This window comes from Protopterus annectens, chromosome 10.part0 (assembly GCF_019279795.1).
Source record: "Protopterus annectens isolate FY-2018-M chromosome 10.part0, PAN1.0, whole genome shotgun sequence".
Lineage (NCBI taxonomy): Eukaryota > Metazoa > Chordata > Ceratodontiformes > Protopteridae > Protopterus > Protopterus annectens.
Window position 1 is genome coordinate 787,421,131 of NC_056744.1, and position 15,730 is coordinate 787,436,860.

Genomic DNA, 15,730 nt, shown 5'->3' on the forward strand with positions numbered 1-15,730 from the left:
GATCTGTGCTCCCACTATGTAGCAGAAGGCATAAATACAATCCCTGCACAATTCTTTTACTTAAGCTGCAAATAAAATAATCCCTCACAGACTCATAGCTTTGCACATGCTGATCTCCTGCTAATAATTTCAGCACCTACTCCTTTATTTACATACTATCCCTCCTTTTCTTGTTTTTATTTCTGTTAATATTATCTCCCTTACACTTTTTCCTGTCTCCCATATCTACTCACTTATCACCTCTTAACAGATATTTATTTTTCACTCCCCTCCCTCTCTTCCTCCTTATCCGCTATTTAAATGTTCTACTCTGACATTTGCTTTATAAGTTAGTAATAAACTCACTCACTTATTATATGCCAGCATGTTTCAATGCTACATAATATTGTATTTATCTTGTTTTAATGACAGTAAATGTGCATTATTCTACGTCATTATGTGCACTAATATTTATATTTGTCTGTCTACTTACAGTATATTGTAATATGATGCCAGTTTTCAGCTCTGTGTATGTATTTTCTGGTCTTTCATTTGTTGAGCTTTTGTCTTAAGTCTCCACCGAAAATTTATAAAATTATCCAGTCAGACTTTCCTGGTAAACAGATGTTAATCAATCAATCGATAAAATTTGTTATGCTGTCAGTCTGTTTAGTGAAAGCTTCTAATTCCACTGGTGTTTTTATTTATCTGAGGAATATTTAATCAATAAAGTGGTGGTATAAGCTGAGATAAAAAAAAATATGGGCTTCCTTTGAATAGGCTAACACCACATTAGCAGCATTGGAGGCAATTACAACTCCTATGGCAACACCACTGGTTTGCCTAAAAAATTGAATTGAAAGTGAAGAAACTGATACTTAATACAATGCCAACAATGTGCCTATGTTCCCAGTATTATGTTAGGATGGATCCTTTGAGCTAACCAAGAGGTGTTGAACAGTTCTGATAACTGCAATCATGAGGTAATAATAGTATACAGGGATTGTACATCAGTGGTCATCAGGTCCAGGTGTCCTGTATGCAGAGTCAGCTGATCTTCTTCATGGAGTTACAAAAGCCCAGAAATGAAGACTGTGTTTTTTACAACAGGTTTTTAAAAATATATTCTAAAGAGATGGGCATGTGTTCAACTACGGAGTCATCATTAGTCACAACCAGCCAAAATGGTGTACCTTCTCTGTTTTTGTTTAGCTTGTGGATCTCAAAAATACTTGGGATCTTTTGGAGTTTTACTATAAAGAAGGAATGCAGCACTCATAAGTGAGTCCAGTCCATGAAAGAAAACATTATTATTGTAGCTGGTCAAGTCCCCCTGCATCACCACAGCACTACATATGTAAATATAATAACAGTACAGATAAAGGAAAACTTTATTAATGCTCCATTGTGTGATATTGTTATATCAAGAAAATAGCAACTTTGGAACACATAAAATGTACAATGTATTTGCAGCAAGTTTGGAACACAGAAAATGTATAATGTATTTGCAGGGGACAAGCCCCCTTAACCCTGTATCCCTGCATCTCTAACTATATTAGCCTCATATTTGTACAACAACAGGAGAAAGAAGAAATATCTTTATCTCTGCTGCCCTTTGAGCTTTGTAAATGACACACCGTTTTTTGTATGAAAGGTTAAGCTAAGGAAATAAGATGTGATCACTGCTTTGACAAAACAGTCACATGATCACGGGAAAGCAGTGTAACTATGCATTGATGTTGTGACCGTCAAACAACTTTATGAGGGTTGTCTTAATTATATCATTAGTTTGTGGAATGCATAATGTCTAGCAGAGGTGTAAAACCTCTGGTCACTTAATCTAATCTCCATCTTGTAATTATAGTTCTCCATTTTTTTTTTTATAATAATGTAGCCATCTGTATCAGCCTTCATTATTTGGATTAAATGGTCAGAGCTGAACTTTACTTTCCTCAGGGGAAAGGTTATAGAATTTATGTTGTGCAGGTTTTAATAAACCCTGCTATAAAACCCGCATTTACGAGGTTTTTGCGCTTGTATACAGCTCAGCAAGCTCCTACCTGGTGCCCTGCAAAGTTCTACAGCAGCAGAGAGACAAAAGAGAGACTTTGGAGTGATTAAGTATATTTTTCTTAATTTTCTTGCTGCCTTTAGCTAATTTCACCTACGACGCTGATTTTTTAGAGTTTCTGTGATTTAAAAAGCTTGTTTCAGCTACAAATTGTACTTATTTTAATGCCTGCACTTTAACAAAGTTGTTTTTGTGTTTAAATTACCTGTTTATTTTATTTATTTTTGTTTAAATTACCTGTTTAACTGTTGTAGGCTATATACTCATGTGATAGCCATTTCTGTGCATTTACAGTGTTTTTTTGATTGTATCTGCTTTATTTTCTGAAAAAAAAATATACTTGTTTTCCCTCCTTTCTAAGCTAGTATAGTTCAGTTTTCAGGTTAGTTCTGAATTCAGGGCTGTGTTATAAGTTTCTGTGTTTGCCCATACCTTACTTGGATAGAAGGAAGTTTCTCTGTTCACCTGTGAGAGAGGGGGGAGCTTTGAGCAGCCTATCTGTCCCTGGAGGAGTGGTTTCTGCCCAGAAATTAGTATTTTCTTGGCCATTTTGGGCTAATTTCTCTCTCTTTCATTTCCCTGCTATAAAACCTGCATTTGCACGGTTTTGCACACCGGGCAGCACCAGTTAGCTAGGGTATAACTATTCCCAGCTCCACAAAGTCTAATCTTCAATTTTTCCCTTGGAACTAGACAAACTTTCAACTTAAGCACTCAAACCATTCACTTCTCAGCCCGGCACTTGCTCAAAACTCATAGCAAGCACTAATAAACCTTAGCACTAGACCCTCTATACTGTAGAGAAGAACAAGGCTCTTTGTTCGACCTTACCAGCCAATTAGTAAAACAGTTCACTGTACCTATCCAGGCATGTCCAAAGGGCAGTTTCAAGTGTACTCTCTGGTCCAACTGGCGAATCTGGAAATTTTGAGGCAGTGTTACAACTGCCTCATGTACACAGACAACCCTCTCCTCCTACCACCAAACACTAATACATTTGAGAGATGCAATTATACAGCCAAACTGGAGGCTAAGCTCTCTCAACCCAAGACTGGACCAGACAGTCAAGAGGAGAAAGGAACTACTTGCATCACACCACCAGTCTCACATAGACCTATGAAACCAGCACTGGCAAAAAGCACACATAAATACACGAAAACATACTCGGAGGATCTAAATAAAAATCTGCAAAAGCAACAGAGACCTCCAAAGCAGACACCCAAGCAACCACCACCCCCCAACACAAACCATGAAACACATACTTCACAAAACCAGTGTGTCATGCAATCACAGCCCTTAAGGTGACTCTGTATAGTCAGGCACACTGAAGTCCCACTCACTAGGCTGAACAAGGGGAAGGTTACTGTTAGCTGCCTGTCGGGTGCCAAAATCCGCCACATAACACATGCACTCAGGTCACTCCAGAACAAGTACAAATATGACTCTGTCATTGTCTATGTTGGTGTGAATGACCTGAGCCGTACCTCCCTGGACTACATGAAAAGAGACATGGAAGAGCTCTCTGATCATGTAGCCCAGTCCGGTATGACTCTGACCTTGAGTAGCATCCTGCCATCACCAAGAATGATACCACAGTATAAAGAAAAAATTATAAATTTCAACAATTGGCTAAGTTTCTGGTGTCATTCAAAGCGGATCCAGTGTCTGTCAGCATGGGATGACATGCTCGACAAGCCACGCTGCTTCGCTAGAGAAAGCTTGAACCTGTCACCTTTAGGCTTTTGAATATTGGCCAAGGCTCTTGCCACCCCCATAGTGCCTTTTTAGGCAAGGCTCAAAAGACAAACCCACCACCATAAATAGCACAGGTAACAAAAAACTTAGGGTAATGCTGCTCAATGCCAGAAGTCTAAACCTCAAAATGCACACACTCGAGGCACTCCTCAGTATGGAGAAAATTGATATATGTGCAGTAACAGAAACCTGGTTTAAGGCTCCAGAGAGTACCCCAGCACTACCAGGCTACAACTCATACCATACATTTTGGCCACAAAACCTGGACTGAAATACAAAAGGTGGGGGCGTATCCATATTCATTAAGGATACCCACACCTCCAGGTTAGTGGCACAGCACGATGCTTCAGAGATCATCCATGTGCAACTAACAATGGGCAAAACTGCAATTCAAATTTTAGCTTGCTACAGATCACCCACCATGCCCCAGGAACCCCATTCCACATTTCTGGAAACACTGGGAAACATAAAGGTCCTACCAAACACCCTGATATTGGGTGATTTCAATTACCCAAACATTAACTGGGAGAACTATTCAAGTACTAACTCCCTTGCCCAACATTTCATAGAATTTATAAACTCAAATGCCCTGGATCAACTGGTCAACACCCCCACCAGAGGTGACAACATATTGGACCTGGTCATCACCAACATGGGCGATCGGTGTTCCACACCAGAGGTCAACCCCTCCCTCGCTGGTTAGATATGACCATAAACTAATCACTCTGGATATCCACATTCTGCCCCCACCCCCGGTCAAAAAACCACCATGAAAAACTTTTCAAAAGCAAACCACGTTACTTAAGACTAAGGTGGAAAGTTTCAAAGCCCCCATGCTAAAGGATAATACTGCCCAAGCTGCAAAATCCTTTACTAATGCACTCTATGGGTACCTACAAGAATGCATGGATCGTGCTATCCCAAGCAAAACCAAGACTCACTCCTCCAAGAAAAGGAAATCAGTCTGGTGGACCCCTGCCATAAACAAGCTATACAATAGAAGGAGGAAACTAGTACAGAAAAGAGTAAAATCCCAAGAAGGTAAGACATCCCTGATCAATATCAGCAAGAAACTACAATCCCTCATAAAAATCATCCAGGGCTAGCTTCGAAAGAAAAATTGCCAAGGACTGCAAAGATAACCACAAGGCATTCTTTAGCTATGTCAAGAATCTAAGTGGCAATTCTTAGATCTGCTCGGAGTTAGTGCAGAATGGCACAAAATACACTGAACCGACCGATATCGCCAACATCCTGGCAGACAGGTTCGGTACAAACCTCACCCCCCTCTCACCCCCAAAAGGGCCCATAACCATACCAAAAGAATGTAGTGTCCCTGAAATCACAGACAGTCAAGTTAAAACAGCCCTCTCCAAAGCCAAAAACACACCATCAATGGGACCGGACAGTGTCCCAGGCTGCATCCTACATGAGCTCAAAGATGAACTAACCCCTCACCTAAACATACTGTTCAAACTCAGCCTCTCCACAGGCTACATGCCCATAGAGTGGTGCACAGCAATAGTTATTCTTCTCCACAAAGGCAGAGCCACAACAGACCCTGGGAACTATCACCCTATAAGCCTGACTAGCTTGGTCTGCAAGGCTATTTAGTGCATCATCATGGATCTCATTAACAGAGTCATTGGGAACCTCCAAACACTGGACCCTACCCAGTTCGGCTTTGTTAAGGGCAGATCATAGGTTCATAGCTTCAATAGGTAGGTACTAGGCTATCTGCCCGAGGGCATTTATAAGCCTAGCCAGAGTGTGTCAGCTTTCGCCGCCCCATTGATTAATTAACTGAGCCTCTGTCAAGAAGAGCCAATGAAGTGATCCCAGGGGTGTATTTTCTGTTACCCATCCACTCGTCAAGGGTTCTCTTGAAGAGTGTTAGTGAGGAGCTCTGCCTAATGTAGTTAGGAATTTTGTTCCAAAGCATGGGGAGTCTCTGTGACAGGAATCTATCTCTCCAGCATGTTCTATTTATTGTTGTGGTGAGGTTTAGCTCACTAGAGTGAGTGGCTCGCAGTGACTTGGATTTCTTTAGGGGGGGAGCATGTCCATCAATTCTGAGTTGGACATGGCTTTGTAAGTCAGGCAGAGATTACCTCTGAGTAAGCAATATCATGCCTTCTACACCTGGTGGACTTCTTTGAAACAGGCTATAGATGAGGGAAAGGTGGTCCACACAGCCTACCTAGACATCACAAAGGCCTTTGACACCATTCTCCATTCTGGTATTATAGGCAAGCTCACCAACCTGAACATAAACCCCTACATCATGAGATGGGTTGCCAACTGGCTCATGGACAGAACCCACATGGTAAGAGTTCCAAGAGCTAGGTCTGACTCTAAACTGGTTACAAGTGGCATTCCCAAGGGCTTAGTCCTAGGACCCCTTCTGTTTGGCATATACTTTCCAGAGGTAGAGGCAAGCACAGGAGGTCTATGGCTGACGAAGTTCACATATGACTGCAAACTAGGGGCTATAATTGACTCTCCGGCTGAAACAGACATCCTCCAAAAGGGTCTCACTGAGACAGATACCTGGTGTCAAAACCATGGCCTTAAGATAAATGCCAAAAAGTGCATAGTCATCCCCTTTGGAAAAAAACGAAGTACCCACAAACTACCACATAGGTGGTAGCCCCCTAAATACGGAAGACGTAATAAGGGATCTGGGGACCCAAGTAGATAATTATCTCTCCTTTGATAATCACATTGCCAAAGTGGTTAGAAAATCCTTCTATGTGACCCACCTAATCACAAAAGGGTTTGCATTCAGATCAGAAGAGGTCATTATGCCCCTCTATGCATCACTCATCAGACCCATCATAGAGTACAATGCCCCATTTGGGATGTACCTTACAAGACACTTGAAACAGCTGGAAAGACCACAGAAGTACCTCACCAAGAGGATCGCTGGCCTCAAACAGACAACCTATGCAGCTTGACTGAAGTAACTCCAGCTATACTCAGTTGCATACCACCTACTCAGAACTGATGGACATGCTCCACCTAAAGAAAATCATATCCCCTCGAGCCACATGCTCTAGAGATCTAAACCTCATCGCAACAATAAGTAGGATGTGCTGGAGGTATAGATTCCTGTCCCAGAGACTTCCCATGCTCTGGAACAAGATTCCAATCTACATTAGGCAGAGCTCCTCCCTAACACTCTTCAAGAGAATCTTGAAGAGTGGATGGGAAATAGTAAGTTTACCCCGGGGATCACTTCAGTGGCTCTGCTGGACAGAGGCACAGGGAACTAATCTAAGGAGGTGGCGAAAGCCAACACAGTTCTGGCTAGGCTTATAAATGCCTTCGGGCAGATAGCCTTGTACCTACCTCTGAACCTATGAACCTATAACAGTACCTAGATATTAAGTTATTCAGATTTTGACAATAGCTCCTAATTTCACACCCCAAACTATTTCAAAATGCAGCAAGTGTGGAATGAATGGGGATAAGTAACTACTTTTCTTGCTCCACTTTTTGTCCTGATTGTCCTTTTCATAAAACCACTGATTAATGCTCTTGGTGTTTAAGACGTCTTAGGGTAGATGACTGCATGGTTGGCTCACTTAGCTGAATGTCAATCTGTTATATAGGAGCTTTTTTAATTGACTGTGTGTGTTTTCTATGAGTTTTAAGATCTTGATCTGGGATTTTTTTCCTGCAGGTATTGCTTCACCAGGATGTCCTCTGTCTCACTGTGGTATTTGTTGCTTTCCCAAACTTGTACTCTTCTTTAGATATTATTTCATGGTAGGAGTGGTTCACAATCAAACTTACAGTGCTACCCTGCACACCTGGTCTATCCCAGGTTTCACTCTTTCATTTGATGAGAATGCACACTGCAGTCATGTGCATTTTTTTATCTATGCATCTGCTGTTATACAGATTCCTTTTTTTAATGCTTTGCTCACAAGCCTTTGGGATCTTCTTACCAGAGTTTTTCTTGGACAATGACCACTTTGTTAACAGCCCTGTAGTGATTGATTTAAGAGATTCTTTCAAAAATGAACTCAATCCTGGTTGCTTGTGCTCACTGGGAGAGTGGGTGGACCTGGAGAGCTTTGAGGGCTGAGAGGTGATAAGAAATCATTGTATGCAGTCTCTGGTTTGTATTAGTGCTGCTAACAGGATCTTTCACCTTGGTATTTCTGTCTTGGTATACTTTCCCATCTACTGACTTCTTGAATAGTGGTCCTACAAGTCAGATAGACCGATGGCCTACCATATTAATGGACAAAAGTGCTTGCCATTAACATCATATAGACAGCAGTTTAGTTCAAAATACCACCCTGTCTTCATTCTAATATATCTATCTATATGTATATGTATATGTATATTTGTGTTGACTTAGAGACTCGACCTGAACCTACTGGAACTGTGGACACTGAAGGTCAGAATACCGAACACCAGCAATAAGGAAGCCCAACTTTGCACCCCCTTCCAAGCACATGTTAGCAGTTGTTCCCGGGTCTGGAGTAGTAGTATGTTGTTGGGATTCAAGGTTGTAGTTGATATGGTGCTGGTGCATAGTCAGTATTCCAACTTTTGTCTATACATTTCAGTGTTTCTGGAGTTCGAGTTTTCAAGCCATGATAATTTAATAGTAAACTGTATATTTGTATGTGAACATATATACACATTTGGAGAACCCATGAGTTATCAACCAAATTTCGTAATTTTATATAACCAAAATAGTTGAATTACTGTTTCCCACGGAGTCAATAACCATGATAATTGTCCAAGTTACCCATTGAACAGGGTTATAGGTAGTTTGCATTGATTGTTTTGAATGGAGTGTTCCGTGATTGGTTGCCTTATTTTGTTCTGATGTAATTTTAATCTTTTTGAACGCCAGTTAATTTTCTTGATGTATTATAGTAAGGTAATGAAGGTCACAGTAGGATTTATTAGCTTAGTAGTTTAGTTATGCTCTGTAGTAGAATTGTGTAAATTTTTACAGTGCTATATTCTTATTCGCTAGTTTTGACCACTGTTTTAGTTTTTTCTTCTTTTTCTTTTTACTACTACTACTACTACTACTACTAATAATAATAATAATAATAATAATCTTGTGACTCATTAGAACTCTGGACCATGGCATAACATTCATGTAAATGAAAAACTTTCACTAGTAATTGCTCACTGCTTGGCAGCCTGTCAAAGAACTGCAGAGTGAAAGTAAGATGACTACTTTGTAATCTAGTAGGTGGTCATTTAGTAACAATGGCAATTTAAAGTTAATAGATTTACCTGTTAACTTATCTTCTCTAGATTGAATTACAGTTTCTTTGAAATGTATCTTCTACAGTACTGTCCATAAGGGGACTAGTAACCCTTTAAGAACTAGATGGTATCACGGATGGTGCTAAACCCCTTACAAATGGTACTATGGAACTACAGCATAAGTAACCTTTAATGTTCTCCCTGAATTTGTTTTTCTTAGCAGTTATATGTTTGACAACAGCACTCACAGTTGTATACACTCCTTTATGAAAACTACATGGTTAACATCTATCTTCTGATAAATGAATACTGAAGACGGAAAGAAATAACAGCATAGCAACCTTGTTTTTTATTGTGTAAACTGCAATCTGATGTTGTTAATCATCGTTCATTCCTTACTGATGGGTTATCTGTTCCGTTTCAGTACCAAGCCAGCCAATATCAAGCTCGCATCAGCCAAAACCTCTTGAGCCAAGGTCCTACCCAGGATGCTCTGCTTTCTGTTACCTCAGATCTTGTTTGCCGTGTTGCTGAACAGCTGTGTCAAGCACTCTCAGCTGTGTCTAATTTTTTTGACAGTTTATATATTGTTATTACTTTAAATATTTTCTCAAAGGTTTATTCTAATATTTTCCTACCCTATCGCACACTTTAGACTCTCTCCCTTTAGTCTTTTCCCTTTATTACCCTCTTTTCTTACCTTGTGGTAATTCTCCATTACCATCATTGGTAATCCTTCCTTTTTACTTTTTACCCTTTTCTTGGATAGCCGTTATTCTTCCTTTTGCTACTGTGCTCCTTCTCCACACCAGTTATGTCGGATAAGAAAAGTTCCATTGGTTTCAAGCAGTGCAAGGATTGCAGCCATAAGTTACCTCTTTCCGATGGCCATGAATTATGTGTCTACTGTCTTAATGTCCCCACTTGACTGTAGATCCTCCGTGTGGGATTTGTAAAAACTTCTCTACCAGGACTCTCAATGAGAGGAAGAAGAAGTTAATTTTGAAAGGTCTCCTCAAGTCTCCTTTCTCTGAGGCTATTTCTGGGTCGGAGGGCTCAGCCCCTCCTGTTAAACCCCGCAAGAGGTGTTCTTCCTCTTCTTCATCGAAGTCACTCCCTTCTTCTCTCTCTGGAGATCGTAGGGAGTCGACTCACAAGAAGATGAAATTGATTACTACTCCAGCGCTGCCACCTGTGACCCTGTCGGCTTCAGGCTCGGCACCACCCCAAATGATCCTGACTACAGCTACGTCTCCTTTATTGATATCGGCACCAGAGTTCCCCATGCAGACAACTATGGTTCTGACAGTTATGTCGCAACCCCTAATGGCACTGTCAATACAGGTTCTGTCCCCTTCGGCACCATTGGTACAGTCACCCTCAGCTCCAAGTATGACTCTTCTGTACTCCATGGTGCAGACATTTTCGGCAGCGACATGTACTTCAATGCAGTTCTTCTCGGCACCATCCTTATTGCTGGTGCAGACATTTTCCAGTATGGCACCGTACCCTTCAGGGCAGACCTTTGCCTTTACGGTGCAGACATCTTCAACTACTATGGCTCTGACATTTTCGGTGCAGACCTTTTCTTCAGTGCAGACTCCCTCAGCTCCGAACTCTGCACCTATTGAATTAGCGGGTCTATATTATAACCATGAAACCTCACATACATGAATATGGAAACATCAACATACATTGAGTGATCCGTGAAAACACCGAATGTCCTGAACTGTGAAATTCAAAATGTCGAATTGGCATAGTTGGCCAACCCCATCGCCCTCTACATACTACCTACCCAAACAAAATAAATAATCCACATACATACACTTAACAAAACCCTACTTCTAACCCTAAACTAAAGCTTACATATATTACTATGTATGCACTTACCTTAACCCGCACCCTAACCCTAAGGTCCGTAACTATTGCACAACTATGTTAAGGAGCTATACCCAAACAAAATAAATAATCCACATACATACACTTAACAAAACCCTTCTTCTAACCTTAACTAAAGCTTACATATATTACTATGTATGCAATTACCTTAACCCGCACCCTAACCCTAAGGTACCTAACTATTGCACACTTACCTTAAGGAGCTATACAGGAGAAGGGCCAACTATGACGATTCGACATTTTGAATTTTGCACTTCAGGATGTTTGGTGTTTTCGTGGTTTGCTCAATATATGTCGACGTTTCTGTATTTGAGCAACTGCGGTTTCATGGTTGTAATAGATAACTGAATTAGCAAGGACCAAATATTCCCCTTCATTGGATCCTTTTGCAAGCAGTCAGTATAGTCCTTTCCTAGAATGGCCAGAATCACCATCAGCCTTCTCCATGAGGTCAACCAAGAGTCTTTCTGAGCAGGATGTGTTGCGGCTTGTTGACCAGTTGCTTGTGGCCAGAGCTCTTTCTCAACCATCGAAGTCCATGTTCCCTCATTCAGGTGAGAGTATTTTGCCTCAAACCCCAATGTATACTCCTCCTTTGACTTCCACTCAAGTCTCGAAGCTTATTACTCCGACAGCAGCTTCCCTCTGACTCCAATAGTGGATCTCACTTTGGAACCAAAGTCATCCATGTGGCCTTCGGTGCACTGGGCATTGGGATCTTCTCAGGCCAGTGGCTGTGCCATTGCAGAGGGCATTCCTGGCTCCATGTCAATTTTTTTCTATGGCACTCTCCAGGGATGCTCTCTCTCTCTTAAGGTTCACGGTCCTCTTGAGACTCCTGGTCTGGGGCTAGGCTCGTCAGGGTGGGGTGTGACCCCGGTTCCAAGGTTGTTGTGCTTGGTTCCAGGCTTGCATCTCTCCTTGGGTGGGCCAGCATTCCAGGCTATGGAGGGGGTGCTTGCCTCTGCTGGCAAATCTCATTTGTTGGAGTCCTCTCCCCCCTCTGTGCCACAAGCTTCAACTCCCGGACACCGGGCATAAGAGCCTCAGGTCTCTCTTCCTCAGGAGACCCCCCTCTTTGCAGTCTTCCCCAGAACCTCCCACTGAGGAAGCACCCTGCAAAACATCATGTAAGAGGAAGCACATGGACTCCACTGAGGAGTCATTGACTGACGATACGGATTTTGATGATGGGGAAGGGTCCCCACGGTCACCCTTTAATGAGGTGTCCTTTGGTGATATCCTCGAGATCCTTAGACAGAGGGATGACTGGAAGCCCTCTAATCCTTCCTCTGAGGAATCTGTATTCCTGCAGGCTTTTCGTGTCTGGCCCCTTACCTCCTGGGTCACCCCGCCTGCTGATGAGCTCATCCAGCTCATTGCGCAGCGAGCATGGAAGGCTCCTGATACCATGGAAGAGATACCTAAGAAGACAGATAAAATATTATCGCTCCCCCCTGCTGAGCACCCCCACTGGTCACGTGGTCTTCTAGTAGATGCCATGGTGGTGGCAGCTGCTACTAAGAAGGATTTGGAGAAGAGAGCCAAACTGTCCATCCGCCCAACAAGGAATCTCAGGCGATTGACAGATTAGAGAAGCGTGTGTTTGCTTCATCGATCTTCGTTGTAAAGTCTTTGCATTATTTGGCACATTTTACCAGGCTTCAGCGAGATCTTATCAACCAGCTCTCTGAAAACTTGGCAAGAGCTGTTTCTGATGAAGTCCATGATAATGTGGCTTCTCAGATAGCCACCTTAGAGTCCATTTCCAACTCTTCTATGCGTCTTATTTCTCATGCAACAGAAGGGGTGGCTAGAGTGGCAGGCGCCAGGTATAGTCACCAGACAACATGCTTGGATGCACCTTTGTGACTTTGCAGACTCCTTTAAGGCTTCCTTCATGAATGCCCCTATAGAGGCCGCTTCTTTGTTTGGCTCTAAAGTCAAGGATGCACTGGCATGGTGCGAACAAGATGGCAATACCTTGTCTGCCACTGGTGTCAGACACTCCACTTCTCAGCGATTCTATTCCAGAAATCAGAGGAGTGAAAAGATCTGGCACAAAAAATCACAAGGTTCTTTCCGGGATGCACTTACCGGGTTTTCCCCTAGAGGCAGAGGGGGAAACTACAATGGAAGATGTCCTTTTCGGGGCAGACGAGGTCCATGAAACCGGGGTTTCAGAGATTCTTTCTCTGGCCAACCCTATCAGCGCTCCCGAAGCATTGCCCAACTGCTCACCTCTGGAAGCGGTCGGGGGTAGTTTCTCCTTGTACCCTGCTGCCTGGCAAAATATAACAACCGATTCTTGGGTACAATGGATTATATCCAGAGGGTATCACATCCCCTTCCATCTTTGCCCAGTCTCATCAAGAGTGTTACCCAACGTTCCATGCAGTCAAAGGGAAACAGCTGCACACAGAATCAAAAAGCTGCTACAAAAAACAGTCATCCAGACAGCCCCCCCCCCCCCAGACCAGATAGGATCCAGATTTTATTCAAGGTTCTTTTTAGTGCCAAAAAAGACAGGGGATTGGAGACCAATGCTGGATCTTAGTACACTAAACAAATTTGTAAAAACAGAGAAATTCCGGATGGTCACAGTTCAGTCTATCCTTCTTCTTATGGAAGAAGACAATTGGATGTGCTCTGTAGATCTTCAAGATGCATATTCCCACATAAAAATAGACAAATGTTCAAGAAGATACCTCCGCTTCCGTATAGGAGCCAGTCACTAAAGCCCTGCCCTTTGGTCTCTCTACGGCCCCCAGAGTGTTAAAAAAATGCATGGCAGTGGTTATCGCTCACTTGCGACTTCAAGGATTCCAGGCATTTCCATATCTAGATGACTGGCTCCTTACCGCCCCCCACCAAGCGTCTACTGGAAGAAGCCCTGCAGTATACTCTTTTAACAGCTCAAAGCCTGGGAATCACTATAAACTGGGAGAAATCCAACACAATCCCAACTCAGTCTTTGGATTTTATAGGGGTACTGTTGGACACAAGAAATTGCACAACATCCCTTCCGGAACACAGACTTCAGAGAATAAGTCGACAATAAGTCAACAAGTTCAACCTCTGCTTTGTCACCACAAATATCCAGCTTGATCTGTACTTCAGCTATTGGGGTCAATGGCAGCTTTGATTACCATTGTTCCTCTAGCCAGATTCCACATGAGACTTTTTCAGTGACTACTTCTCACTCAGTGGTACCCTCTACAACATCCTTTGTCTTTTCAAATAAGTGTAACTCAGAGATGGAAGCAAGATTTTCTCTGGTGGATGTCTTGAAATCACCAACAATGGTCTTGCCCTTTCAACCCCCATCAACCGATAGCCACGGTGACCACGGACACCTCCCTGATGGGGTGAGGGAGGGCTATGTCAGGGAAACTCGGTCCAAGGCACCTGGTTGGAGACAGAGGCCCTTTTGCATATCAGTGTCCTGGAATTGAGGGCGGTGCTTCTAGTGTTGCAAGCATTTCACTCCATCCTTCCGTCAGGGACTATTACGATCCAATCAGACAACATGTCAGTGGTCTGATACATCAACAAACAAGGGGGCACCAGATCTTACCCGTTATGCTGAGAGACATAGAGAATATGGCAATGGGTGATAGCTCACAATCACTTTCTGATTGCAACGCACATTCCAGGGAGCTCCAAAGTGATAGTGGACAAATTGAGCAGGTGCATTCTACACCCTCATGAGTGGTCCCTCAATCCACTGATAACAGCAAAAATCTTCAACCGCTGGGGCTATCCTTGCTGTGACCTATTTTCCTCCCCAACCAACTACAAGTGCAGCAATTACTTTGCCCTGATGCCCACTCGGGGACAGTCACTAAGGGATGCTCTAGTCCATGCTTGGCCCTTGGGTCTTCTTTATGTCTATCCTCCTCTCCCCCTCATCTCCCAATTTCTAAAGAAAGCATGTCAGTTGAAGAGCAAAGTGATCCTCATTGCTCCATATTGGCCTCAACAAGTCTGGTTTCCCTTTCTCTGGCCTCACCTGCTAGATCAACCTTGGATCCTCAATCCATCCCCAATGTTGATCTCCCATCTGCAGGGTCTGATTCACCCTAATCTAACAACCCTGAAACTTACAGCTTGGTTTCTCCACTTCCTATGATTGCTAGGCATGAAAACCTTTCATCCCCTGTATGCAATATTCTTATTGCATCTCATAAATTGTCCACCAGACTAATCTATCTTAACAAATGGAAGTGGTTCTCTCTATGGGCAGCAGATAAGCAAATAGACCCCTTGTCAGCCCAAGTCTCGGTGGTATTGGATTACTTATCACATCTTTTCAACTCTGGGGTGTCTGCCTCTACTATCCATGTACATTTAGCTGCCATCTCAAATTTTCATATTGGTTTTCAAGATTCTTCACTTATGTCACACAGACTCTGTAAGACTTTCTTGAAAGGGGTTTTCCACCTAAAACCTCCCTTTAAAGAACCCATACAACCTTGGGATTTGGCTTTGGTTCTGCAAGCTTTAACAGCTCCACCCTTTGAACCTTGCGATATAAGATATCTCTCTTGGAAACTTTGTTTCTGATTGCAATCACATCGACCAGGCGATTGTCAGAACTTCAGGCCTTATGCATCAAACCTTCCTATCTTATCTTCCATAAGGATAGGGTATCACTGAGAACCAGTTCTACCTTTTTACCAAAAGTGGTGTCAGAGCGATCTATCAACCAGTCTATTGATTTCCCAGTGTTCTTTCCTAACCATTCTAACAAGGGAGAGTATTGCCTGCACCCCTTGGATG